The sequence below is a fragment of the Pyrus communis genome, chromosome 5 (assembly GCF_041283825.1).
Source record: "Pyrus communis isolate YQ-2024b chromosome 5, ASM4128382v1, whole genome shotgun sequence".
Classification (NCBI taxonomy): domain Eukaryota; kingdom Viridiplantae; phylum Streptophyta; class Magnoliopsida; order Rosales; family Rosaceae; genus Pyrus; species Pyrus communis.
Genome location: NC_142569.1, coordinates 17,333,671 through 17,347,555, shown reverse-complemented (window position 1 = coordinate 17,347,555; position 13,885 = coordinate 17,333,671). Strand labels below are relative to the sequence as shown.

Genomic DNA, 13,885 nt, shown 5'->3' with positions numbered 1-13,885 from the left:
GGTTAAGAACGATCCCTACTTACATACTTACTACAATCGATAAAAAGAGGGTTAATTTGTGTGCGTATAATTCTCGCATCAAGACTTGAAGAGCAACCTCAGAATTTTAGTCAAGAAGTAAAAAATATACTTGAGGTGATACGCAGTAATGGTGATGTACACAACAAATTTTTTGAACTATTGGTTAGTAAAGCTTACGACGGAGGACCCACTGATCGTTCCGGACCACTTAAGAGTAATCTGTTATCAACACTACAAGCTGAAATGTGATATGCTTAGCTCAGAGCGATTGACTTGGAAAAAAAAGGAAGATCAAGCAGTAGATCAGACAGATCCGACTAGAGAGTAAAAACAACATTTGTCGATATTTTTTAAGAAAATGTACGATATTTATTAAACAAATTAGAATACGTACAAACTGAGGATAGTGCGCATAATGGGCCTTGATAAAAACCTTGTCAAGGATTTCAACCTGGTTGAAGGGAAAAAGAGTGTCCCGCACAACAATGTAACCTATCCTCAAATGAACAATAGAAGGGAAAGTTACAAGCCATCTTCGAATAAACTGTCCGTAAGCAAGTCCGGAGGCTTCTCGAACCACACAAACTCTTAAGAACTACTAAGTCCCATACGAGCAAGTTGATGTGCTACCGAATTACATTCCCGGTTAACATGGTTAATCACTGATTGAGGCAATCATTTGAGAAAGAAACGCAAGTCATTTATTATAGGGTCAAAAGATGAACAATCATCTTCTTGACCATTCATAGCAGCCATCACCACACTGGAATCTCCTTCGAAAATAACCTTCATACCATTAGGGCAATAAATCTGGGTCAACAGCACAGCACGACGAGCTGTAATCAATTCAGCGTGGAAAGCTAAGTTTGTCATCACAGTAGGACCTGAAAATATTTACACTCAAACTAGTCAAGATTGTCAGTTAAAGAGGATAATATGTCAATCATATGCACATTACACTTACTTCTCTCTTAATTTCTGTTTGGGCCCAAAATGACATTTTCGGCCAAGAGTAACAATTTGGGCCGAGACTCTTGGCCTAACAGTCTTCCGGGGGTATCATAGATCGGCTGGGCACCAACAGTTGTCTAGTCTGTTTTAGCCGAGTCCTTTTGCCAGAATGATTGATTTGGATAAAGGCGAAGGTTGAATCCTGATACCACATGAGGTCTTAAAGCTGAAGGCACTGAGAGTCAGGGAATGAATCTTGTAACATCCCACATCGCCCAGGGGAGTGGATCCTATAAGCCTTATACATATATTCTCATCTCTACCTAGCACGAGGCCTTTTGGGAGCTCACTGGCTTCGGGTTCCATCGGAACTCCGAAGTTAAGCGAGTTCAAGCGAGAGCAATCCCAGGATGAGTGACCTACTAGGAAGTTCTTGTGTGAGTTCCCAGAAACAAAACAGTGAGGGCGTGGTCGAGACCTAAAGCAGACAATATCGTGCAACGGTGAAGTCAAGCCAATGATGTGGTGGGGCTCGAGCCAGGATGTGACAATATGGTATCAGAGCCAATCCCTGGTCGGAAGTGTGCCGATGAAAACATCGGGCCTCTAAGAAGGGTGGATTATAACATCCCACATCGCCTAGGGGAGTGGATCTTGTAAGCCTTATACGTATATTCCCATCTCTACCTAGCACGAGGCCTTTTGGGAGATTACTGGCTTCGGATTCCATCGAAACTCCAAAGTTAAGTGAGTTCGCACGAGAGCAATCCCAAGATAGGTGATCCACTGGGAAGTTCTCATGTGAGTTCCCAGAAACAAAACTGTGAGGGCGTGGTCGGGGCCCAAAGCGGACAATTGACGTGAGAATTATACGTACACAAATTAAACCCTCTTTTTATCAATTGTAGTGAAGAATGTAAGTATGGATCGTTCTGGACCGGGGATTAGGAGGGATTGTTAATCACTTGGATTTGACTCAAAAACGTAAAAACACAATATAAAACACCAAACTAGACCCAAAGAATGCAAAACTAAAGTTTAAAACACTAAGACAAACCAAAAGACTCAAAACAGCAAGAAAACACTCAAAACTGCCTTAAAACTACTTTCTGAGCAGTTTTGAGCACTAGAGAAGAATTTGGACGAAAATAGTTATAACTTGACTCAAGATACTTTAAAAACACAAACTAAATTGATTTCTAACTAATTTGACACTCCAAGTAAAGGGGGATTTTGATTTTGACGAATTTGAAAACAAAACTTAAAACTTTGTAAAACGAACAGATTTTAAAACGAATTTGGATTTAATGAATGGAATGAAGGCTAGCTAAGGGGTTTATCTCCACACATGCCATACTTGCACACAAAACGATTTCTAATTGCTTTTCAATAAACCATGAATTCTCAACGCCCCAGATTAACCGTGAATTGCACTAATTAACCCTCAGATTTTCCTAATGTTATTGAATTGGATGATTGCATATGACAACCCAAAGCATTCCCCACAAGTTCCCTACATGAATTGCATAATAGAGATACAAGCAAGAATCATTAAGTTCTTTGAAAACCATAAGCATTGACGAAGCACTCGTTACTATGAATTGCATGAAACTTATGCCAAGAATTTACTTAACACAATTGAGATCATCAACTTTTACTACTTGTGAATATAAGTTTGTAACGATTAGGTGAAACTTCCTTATATCCTAGCATTAGATTTACGCATGATAATTAAGTGTGCACTCTCAACCAACACACACAAATTAGTTTAATTCAAATAGATAAGTAAATTGAATTCACAACTTATGAAACGCAATTAGAGGTAATCAAATCATATAGCAAGCATGATCATGGTCTCGAATCCCCCCCTAGCCAAGGGGGGGTTTAGTTCCTCATACGTACAAGACAAAGAAAAGTAAATTTAACCATTGAAATTAAAGGAGAGGAAACACCTAAAAATTCCAGCAACTCGAACTTGAATTGCATCAACGTCCAAGCCCTCTTCTCCTCCTCTTTGTTGCGGCACAAGGTCTAAGGACAGGTTTTGGGTGGTATTTGTATGGAGGAATGGATGTGTGATGGTAGGGTAGTGTTTAGGAGGGATGGGGAGTGTGGCAAGGTGGGAAAATATGGAGAATGGTGAAGGATGGCTGCGGCAAGGGGTTGGGAATATATGGAGAATTTCTGAATGTGGAGGAGTGAATGAATGAATTGGTGCGGCAAGGGGGTCTATTTATAGTGCAAAATCCCTCTCAATTAGCAAGGAAAAGGAATAAGTATTTGAAGATGACAAGGAAATCAAAACCCATCAGGAATAGGCCATCTAGAAGGTAGGAAACCCCAAAGGAAAAGGAATAGAGGCGCCAGATTTTTAGGGTTCTAGAAACAAAGTGTTTTGTGGCAGAAATTGGCACTTCTAGAAGGATTTGGGGCGCCACCTTTGTAGGAGATAAGATAAGGTTCCTAGAATCATGATTTAAGTGCCAAATTTGTAGGGAAAAAGAGATAAGGGTGCGGCACCTTTGTAGGAGATAAGATAAGGTGTCCTAAAGTGTTTAGGACTCCTCTTTGTGGCTGCAAACCTTGTGCATTAGGATTAGGAAAGCTAATCCTTCTTCATCTTGGAATTCTTCTCCTTCTTGGACTTGGAAAACTTCTTTGTTGCTGCAACTTGAGGTCATTGGGATTTAACTTTCCTACTTCAAGTAGGAAACCTTGTTTGAGTAGGAAACTTTGTTCTTCTAGTCTTCAATTTCGTCCATCCTCTTGGCTCCAAGCATATGATATCCATTCCAAGCTCTAATTTGCTCCAAAAGGCTCCAAAATGCATCCTTTTGCATACTTTGCCCTTAAATCCTGAAAATACATAAAACTAGCTTAAAAGACTACTTTACTAAGGAAAAACACTATAAATGCACAATAACATGCTAAACTAAGGTGCATAAATATGCCCCTATCAAATTCCCCCACACTTAACTTTTGCTAGTCCTCGAGCAAAACAAAACGAAAACAAACAAACAAAACGACACTAAACAAGTAATACACAACCTAAACCTTCCAACAATCGTCTCAGGGATTTCCAATGCACATGACATGTTAAAAATCATTATTCCCACAAATTTTAGCCATCTTTACACTCGAGCACATGCTTAATCATAGTCACTACTTACTAGTTCACAAATAACCACTTAAAACGATGTTTTGAATGTAGTAACATGCCTTAGAGAATTTCCTCAATTCCTTACAAGATATGCACTCTATTTTCACTCAGATTTTCTAACTACACACCCTACACTTAGTTATATGTGAGAAGATTGATGTAAATATAAAAACGAATGCTCACATATATGTATAACAAAGAACGCAATTTCCGGAGTTAATAACATGTTTAGATATGATCTCATGAATGGAATGCTACTACTTAGATGCGAGAACCAGTGACACCATATGCTCAAACCAAATTCAAACTCCACAAATTGAAACACACAACACTCAAGATTAAAGTCAAGGGTTGTAACGGGGCTTGGGGAGTTGGCTAACAACGGAATGATAGGGAAAACAAACGTTTTTTAAAGCAATAGTAAGCAACATAATGAAATTGAACTTAGAATTCCCCTTAGAATGCCGAAATCAACTTTTAAACTCAAAGGGAAGGTTCAAGCAATCAATTAGGGCCGAATTCAATGTTTTGGACCCTTCCTTCAACAAACAACACTTGAGAACACTTTTTCACATCTGTTCAACTCCTTTTTCATTCTTTTCACAACTTTTTTTTTTTTTTTCCTTCTTATTTTCCACGAATTTTTTTTTTTTTTTTTTTCTTTTCTTTTCTTTGCCGTGCCTCATTCAAGACTTTGGCACACCCATATATCAAGAATCCTTCCCCCACACTTGTTTTCTGCAATGCAATGATCAAAAGGAATTCATCTTGAGTTATGCTTTTACTATGCTTCAAGAACAAAGGTATGGGTGGTCCTACTCTAGGCTAGGTGAGGATAATTGTGGGTTAACAAAGAAAGTAGGCTACACAAGGCTCAACGGGGTTAAATCCTACAAAACAAATGAAATAGGGAAATATGGCAATTTGGCTATGGTGGTCACTACACAACTTCATCTTGAATATGTGTTATGCAAATCAATAACATGCTTTGAATGAATTGGGCATGAGTTCTAGTGTTTGGAACTAAATGATGAAACGCCTTCTAAGTAGCAACCAAGCAAAGAATAATGAGATCATGCAACGACTTTTAGAAAACAACAATGCACAGATTATTAACTCTCCAAATAAACGTTTAGGCTCAAGTCTCACAAGGTTGTAGCGTTAGTTTGAGTTCCTTCCTTCAAGCATGTTACAAAAACTGATTTTTTCTTTTCTTTTATGATTGCATGTGAATTCATAAATTATAACCACAACCAAGCATAAACCAAAGAGTAAATCAAACTTTCATCCATGTTTACAACTCTCTTTAATAGTCATGCTATTAGAAACCGAATCCTCATCATTGTGTTGGAAGGTAACCTAAGACACAAAAACAACTCTTTTTGGGCTTTTTGAAACAAATTTTCAAATTTTTATGGGATTTTCGAATTTATAGGTCAAAACACACTAAAACAGTTTAAAAACACTTAAAAACAGCAAGAAACAACATTAGAAGTTATGGTGGATAAACCCTACGAATTTGCATCAAAACACTTTAGTTACCCCCCCACACTTAAATCAAACATTGTCCTCAATGTTTCAAGCATAGACTCACACAATTAACAAACAAACAAACAAAACCACAACTAAACAACCTAACATGGCAGAAACGAAATAACAACAAAGAGAAGAGTTTAGGAACGCAAATCTGGAATTGGAGTGCTTTCTAGGTCTTCTTTTGTTGAATGCATGGGTTGCCGCCCAAGTAGCGCTTGCTTTAACATCGTACAGCCGGACGAAGAACCCAATCATTCTAGATTGGAGCCCACAGCATCCAAGGGGGTGTCATCCACGATGTGCTCCACAAAGTTCTCATAATAGGGCTTCAAACGATGCCTGTTCACCTTAAATTCATGTCCCATTTTCAAGCTTTGGATTTGGACTGCACCATGAACAAAAACATTAGTAATAACAAACGGTCCAATCCACTTGGAACTAAACTTACCGGGAAACAAACGTAAACGGGAATTAAACAATAGCACTTTCTGCCCAATGGAGAAGGATTTCCCACGGATCATGTTGTCATGGAAAGCTTTGGTCTTTTGCTTGTAAATGCTTGCATTCTCGTACGCCTCGTGCCGTATTTCATCAAGCTCATTCAATTGGAATTTCCTAAGACTTCCTGCTTCATCTAAGTGCATGTTGAACTTCTTGACGGCCCAAAGAGCTTTATGCTCCAACTCCGCGGGAAGATGGCACGCCTTGCCATAGACAAGTCGAAAAGGGGACATCCCAATGGGGGTTTTGTATGCCGTACGATACGCCCAAAGTGCATCATCTAACCGTAAACTCCAATCCTTTCGTGTTGGCCCAACGGTCTTTTCTAGGATTTGCTTGATCTCTCGGTTGGAAACCTCGGCTTGGCCATTTGTTTGAGGATGGTAAGGTGTAGAAACCTTATGGTTGACACTGTATTTCCTCAATAATACCTCAATGGTCCGGTTGCAAAAATGGGACCCTCCATCACTAATGATCACTCGTGGCATGCCAAACCTTGCAAAAATGTTAGTTCTAATAAAATCTGCAACCACTTTAGAATCATTAGTCCGGGTGGCTTTTGCTTCCAACCACTTCGACACGTAATCAACCGCAAGCAAAATATACATAAAACCATATGATGACGGAAAAGGACCCATAAAGTCAATACCCCAAACATCAAAAATTTCAACATTTAGGATAGAAACCTGCGGCATTTGGTCCTTTGCACTAATACCACCCATTCTTTGGCATTTATCACATGTTAAGCAAAACGTTCTAGCATCCTTAAAAATACTAGGCCAATAAAATCCACATTGTAACACTTTGAGGGCCGTGCGTTGTGTGCCAAAGTGCCCTCCACATGCATATGTATGACAAAAACTCAAAATTGAATGACATTCAGAATCATGCACACAACGACGTATAATCTGATCGGGACAAAATTTCCATAAGTATGGATCATCCCACACATAAAACCGTGCATCATGCCTAAGTTTGTCACGTTGGTGCCTATTGAACTCACTTGGAATACGTTTTGACACCAAAAAATTAACTATATCGGCATACCAAGGTGTACTAACCTTTATGGACAACAATTGTTCATCGGGGAATGTCTCTGCAATGGGTAGGGATTCCTCATTATGCACCATTCGGCTTAGGTGGTCAGCCACCACGTTTTCACTTCCCTTCTTGTCACGAATCTCGATGTCGAACTCTTGAAGTAACAACATCCACCGAATTAGCCGGGGCTTGGCCTCCTTTTTGGTGAGCAAGTACTTTAGAGCTGCATGATCAGTGAAAACAATTACTTTAGTACCAATTAGATATGATCGAAATTTATCTAAAGCAAAGACAACGGCAAGAAGTTCTTTTTCCGTAGTGGAGTAGTTCAACTGGGCATCGTTCAACGTCCGTGAGGCATAGTAGATGACATGCGGCCTCTTGTCCTTTCTTTGTCCCAAAACAACCCCTAAAGCATAATCGGACGCATCACACATAAGCTCGAATGGGAGGCTCCAATCCGGGGGAACAATAATAGGTGTCGTGGTCAACAACTCCTTGAGTTGGTTGAATGATGCCGTGCACTCCTTAATGAATTCAAATGCCACGTCTTTTTGTAGGAGGCGGCAAAGAAGTTGTGCAACTTTTGAGAAATCTTTGATAAACCTACGATAGAAACCTGCATGGCCAAGAAACGAACGAACCTCTCTAACCGAAGTCGGAGAGGGTAAGTGACGTACAAGATCTATCTTTGACTTATCAACTTCAATGCCGTTTTCAGAGATGATATGACCTAAAACTATGCCTTGTTTAACCATGAAATGACATTTTTCCCAATTAAGAACAAGGTTAGTTTCAACACAACGTTTTAGAATCAAACTTAGATTATGCAAGCAACCATTAAAGGAATCTCGAAAGACACTGAAATCATCTATAAAAACTTCAATTATTTTCTCAACATAATCGGAAAATATGCTCATCATGCATCTTTGAAATGTGGCAGGTGCATTACATAAACCAAAAGGCATGCGACGATATGCAAATGTACCAAAAAGGCATGTGAAAGTGGTTTTTTCTTGGTCCTCGAGTGTAATGACAATTTGATTATAACCGGAATAACCATCAAGAAAATAATAGAAAGCATAACCGGCTAACCTCTCAAGCATTTGGTCAATGAACGGCAATGGGAAGTGATCCTTCCTCGTGGTGGCGTTTAGCTTCCTATAGTCGATGCACACCCTCCAACCAGTTTGAATGCGCGTAGGAACAAGCTCATTCTCGGCATTTGCAACCACAGTTACTCCGGATTTCTTTGGAACGCATTGCACGGGCGAAACCCACCTACTATCCGAGATTGGATAGATTACTCCACAATCTAAAAGCTTGATTATCTCCTTCTTCACAACTTCCATCATCGGAGGGTTGAGACGGCGTTGAGCCTCTTGAGATGTTTTGGACCCCTCCTCTAGAAGTATGCGATGCATGCACATAGTAGGGCTAATTCCCTTTATGTCGGCCAATGTCCATCCAATTGCCGTTTTGTACTCCTTAAGCACTCGCACCAATTTGTTTTCTTCTTATGCCGTGAGTGAGGATGAGATAATGACGGGCAATGTCGCATCCTCCCCCAAGAAAACATACTTCAAATGACTAGGCAACGGCTTAAGTTCGAGTGTAGGTGGCTGCACAACTGAGGGAAGCATTTTATTAGCCGAAACTGAACTTAAAATAAGGTCCAAAAACTTACCCGATTATGATGGCAATGACTCGAGGGCTGCCACAATCTCAATAATATCCTTATTAGGGGGCACGACCAAGGATTCCTCATGCATGCCGTGGGGTTCCTTGGTGGTTGTTTCCATGTTTTGCATGTTCCTTCCTTGTGCAATGACCAATTCAAGTGCATCGTCCTTCAAATTGTCCAAATGGTTCTGCGCCAAAGAGTCAATTATATCAATAGCAAAACATGAATGATTCTCACTTGGGTACTTCATAGAATCAGAAAGATTGAAATTAATAACTTCCCCATCAAATTCCATCGTCAAAGTGCCATTATAGACGTCAATCTTGGTACGAGCAGTTTTCATGAATGGCCTTCCAAGGAGAATGGGTAATGACGGGGCATGGTCCGATTCATCCATCTCAAGTACGTAGAAATCCGCCGGAAAGATCAAATAATTAACCTGCACTAAAACATCTTCCAAAACTCCCTTTGGATAGGCATTAGATATATCGGCTAATTGTATAATAACACCATCATTTTTCAACGCTCCTAGGTTCATAGATGCATAAATTGAATATGGCATGACATTTATGGATGCACCTAAGTCTAACATGGCAGATTCAAACCTAGAATTACCAATAACACACGGAATTGTGAAACTACCCGGATCTTTGCATTTAGGGGGCAGTTTGCGTTGCAAGATGGCTGAGACGTTTTCACCCATTTTTACAACCTCCTTGGTCAAAATCCTCCTCCTATTAGTGCAAAGTTCCTTCAAGAACTTGGCGTACCTCGGGACTTGCTTGATTGCATCCAAAAGAGGGATATTGACTTGAACTTTGCGAAACGTCTCAAGAATGTCTTTTTCCGCTTCCTCTTTTTTTGTTTGCTTAAACCTACTAGGAAAATGAACATTCAAAGGAAAAGCATTAGTAGGAACTGAACTTGACACGTTTTTACCTTTATTGGGTGAATTGGACGGTTTAGGATCACATGAGGCTTGCAGTAAAGGTGTTTCCACCTTGGCCGTGAGTGAGCTTTGTTCCTCCTCTTCAATTCTCAATTCTTCCTCCTCGTTGGAATGTGATGTGGGTGGTCTAGGATCAGATCCAACTTGCTTTCCACTTCGCAAACTCATAGCTTTTGCAGATTCGAATCCACCTTTCGGATTGACCACGGTTGAACTTGGCAACCTACCTTGCTCTCGAAATTGTCCCATGAACTCGGCAATTTACCCCAATTGCTTCTCCAAATTGTCCACCCTTTTGTCTTGGATTTGTCTCTCCTTAGTTTGAGTTTGTACTTCCTGCGTCAAAGTAGTAAGTAACTTAACAACTTGATCATTATCCAAAGACATACCTGAGCTTGTTGGGGTAGATTGCGTTTGAGTTTGATTGGGGACGAATGGCTTTGTATAAAAGCCCGGTGGTTGCTGCCTAAATCCTCCTTGTTGTTGGGGTTATTGAGGATCCCGCCATTTGAAATTTGGATGGTCACGCCAACCGGGATTGTAGGTAGTGGAGAAGGGGTCACCACGATTTTGGTATTGATTCCCATATCCCACGGCATTGAGTGTCTCCCACCCTCCATTCTCGATCAATTGTGGGCACTTATCCGTGGGATGTCCTTGCATGGAGCACACACCACAAGAAGCTATGGTTTGGACTTTTGGACCATCCATCACCTGAGAAAGCAAAGTAGTGAGGTTAGCCATTTGATTTTGAAGCTCGGTTATGGCACTTACCTCATTGACTTGGTGTTACCGTGGGGTACTCCTCTGTCCAACGCCTTCGTATTGTTGAGCGTTCAATGCTCGATTAGCAATCAAGGTCTTTGCAGCCGTGGGGGTCTTGTCCACCAAGGCTCCTCCCGCTGAGGCATCTAGCATTTGACGTTCGATTGGTAGAAGTCCCTCGTAGAAGTATTGTAAGAGAAGTTCCTCCTTCATCTGATGTTGTGGACATGAAGCAACAAAAGATTTAAAACGTTCATAATAAGTAGGAAAAGATTCACCTTCATCTTGTTGAATTCCACTTATCCTTTTTCGTAGGAGGATGATTCGAGAAGTTGGGAAAAACTTCTCCAAGAAAGCCCGTTTCATGCTCTCCCAAGATGTGACAGTTCCGGGAGCCAATTCATACAACCAATCTTTAGCTTTATCCATTAGAGAGAATGGAAAAGCTTTCATCTTCAAGATGCTTCCATCGACATTCACCGGGGTCATGCTCGAACAAACAACTTCGAACTCCTTTAAGTGTTTGTTTGGATCCTCCATGGACAGCCCATGGTACTTTGGAATGTGATATAACAAACTTGACTTCAATTCGAACTCGGCAGTCTTATCTGGAGCCACCCTAGGATATTGAATACATAGGGGTGCAGCATTGTCCAATCCCGAAGCGGAAAGCTCCTTGATTGTTAGGTTGTCCGCTGCTATGTCTACTTCACCCACTCTTGTCGTGGGTTCCTCTTCTTCAAATTCAGAAACGGACTCGGAACTTTCACTTGATTCGCTAGGTTCTGGGTTCTTTCTCTTTCGTCTCAACTCTCGCTCGAAATCGTCGTCAAAGTCCAAGATATGTTCACGAATCGGATGAGAACTCCGAGTCATAAACTAGTACCTAAAACAAGAAACAAAACAAGATTAAGAATCTGGAATAAAATAAGACAAACGAAAATAAAACAATCCAAGGGATTAGCAAAGTTGCTAATCCCCGGCAACGGCACCAAAATTTGACGTGAGAATTATACGCACACAAATTAAACCCTCTTTTTATCAATTGTAGTGAAGAATGTAAGTAGGGATTGTTCTGGACCGGGGATTAGGAGGGATTGTTAATCACTTGGATTTGACTCAAAAACGTAAAAACACAATATAAAACACCAAACTAGACCCAAAGAATGCAAAACTAAAGTTTAAAACACTAAGACAAACCAAAAGACTCAAAACAGCAAGAAAACACTCAAAACTGCCTTAAAACTACTTTCTGAGCAGTTTTGAGCACTAGAGAAGACTTTGGACGAAAATAGTTATAACTTGACTCAAGATACTTTAAAAACACAAACTAAATTGATTTCTAACTAATTTGACACTCCAAGTAAAGGGGGATTTGATTTTGACGAATTTGAAAACAAAACTTAAAACTTTGTAAAACGAACAGATTTTAAAACGAATTTGGATTTAATGAATGGAATGAAGGCTAGCTAAGGGGTTTATCTCCACACATGCCATACTTGCACACAAAACGATTTCTAATTGCTTTTCAATAAACCATGAATTCTCAACGCCCCAGATTAACCGTGAATTGCACTAATTAACCCTCAGATTTTCCTAACGTTATTGAATTGGATGATTGCATACGACAACCTAAAGCATTCCCCACAAGTTCTCTACATGAATTGCATAATAGAGATACAAGCAAGAATCATTAAGTTCTTTGAAAACCATAAGCATTGACGAAACACTCGTTACTATGAATTGCATTAAACTTATGCCAAGAATTTACTTAACGCAATTGAGATCATCAACTTTTACTACTTGTGAATATAAGTTTGTAACGATTAGGTGAAACTTCCTTATATCGTAGCATTAGATTTATGCATGATAATTAAGTGTGCACTTTCAACCAACACACACAAATCAGTTTAATTCAAATAGATAAGTAAATTGAATTCACAACTTATGAAACGCAATTAGAGGTAATCAAATCATATAGCAAGCATGATCATGGTCTCGAATCCCCCCTAGCCAAGGAGGGGTTTAGTTCCTCATACGTACAAGACAAAGAAAAGTAAATTTAACCATTGAAATTAAAGGAGAGGAAACACCTAAAAATTCCAACAACTCGAACTTGAATTGCATCAACGTCCAAGCCCTCTTCTCTTCCTCTTTGTTGCGGCACAAGGTCTAAGGACAAGTTTTGGGTGGTATTTGTATGGAGGAATGGATGTGTGATGGTAGGGTAGTGTTTAGGAGGGATGGGGAGTGTGGCAAGGTGGGAAAATATGGAGAATGATGAAGGATGGCTGCGGCAAGGGGTTGGGAATATATGGAGAATTTCTGAATGTGGAGGAGTGAATGAATGAATTGGTGCGGCAAGGGCGTCTATTTATAGTGCAAAATCCCTCTCAATTAGCAAGGAAAAGGACTAAGTATTTGAAGATGACAAGGAAATCAAAACCCATCAGGAATAGGCCATCTAAAAGGTAGGAAACCCCAAAGGAAAAGGAATAGAGGCGCCAGATTTTTAGGGTTCTAGAAACAAAGTGTTTTGTGGCAGAAATTGGCACTTCTAGAAGGATTTGGGGCGCCACCTTTGTAGGAGATAAGATAAGGTTCCTAGAATCATGATTTAAGTGCCAAATTTGTAGGGAAAAAGAGATAAGGGTGCGGCACCTTTGTAGGAGATAAGATAAGGTGTCCTAAAGTGTTTAGGACTCCTCTTTGTGGCTGCAAACCTTGTGCATTAGGATTAGGAAAGCTAATCCTTCTTCATCTTGGAATTCTTCTCCTTCTTGGACTTGGAAAACTTCTTTGTTGCTGCAACTTGAGGTCATTGGGATTTAACTTTCCTACTTCAAGTAGGAAACCTTGTTTGAGTAGGAAACTTTGTTCTTCTAGTCTTCAATTTCGTCCATCCTCTTGGCTCCAAGCATATGATATCCATTCCAAGCTCTAATTTGCTCCAAAAGTCTCCAAAATGCATCATTTTGCATACTTTGCCCTTAAATCCTGAAATTACATAAAACTAGCTTAAAAGACTACTTTACTAAGGAAAAACACTATAAATGCACAAGAACAAGCTAAACTAAGGTGCATAAATATGCCCCTATCAACAATATCGTGTAACGATGGAGTCAAGCCCGGGATGTGGTGGGGGCCCGGGCCGGGATGTGACTCGGTATCAGAACCAATCCCTAGTCGGAAGTGTGCTGATGAGGAATTAGGGCCCTAAGGGGGGTGGATTGTAACATCCCATATAGCCTAGAGGAGTAGATCCTGTAAGCCTTAT

The 13,885-nt window shown here is 40.1% G+C and overlaps 1 pseudogene; it reads right to left on the bottom strand.

The window, feature by feature from the left end:
- Window positions 1-696: 696 nt before the first annotated feature.
- LOC148696897 (uncharacterized) lies at window positions 697-11,615 on the bottom strand (annotated as a pseudogene).
- Between the last annotated feature and the right edge of the window lie 2,270 nt (window positions 11,616-13,885).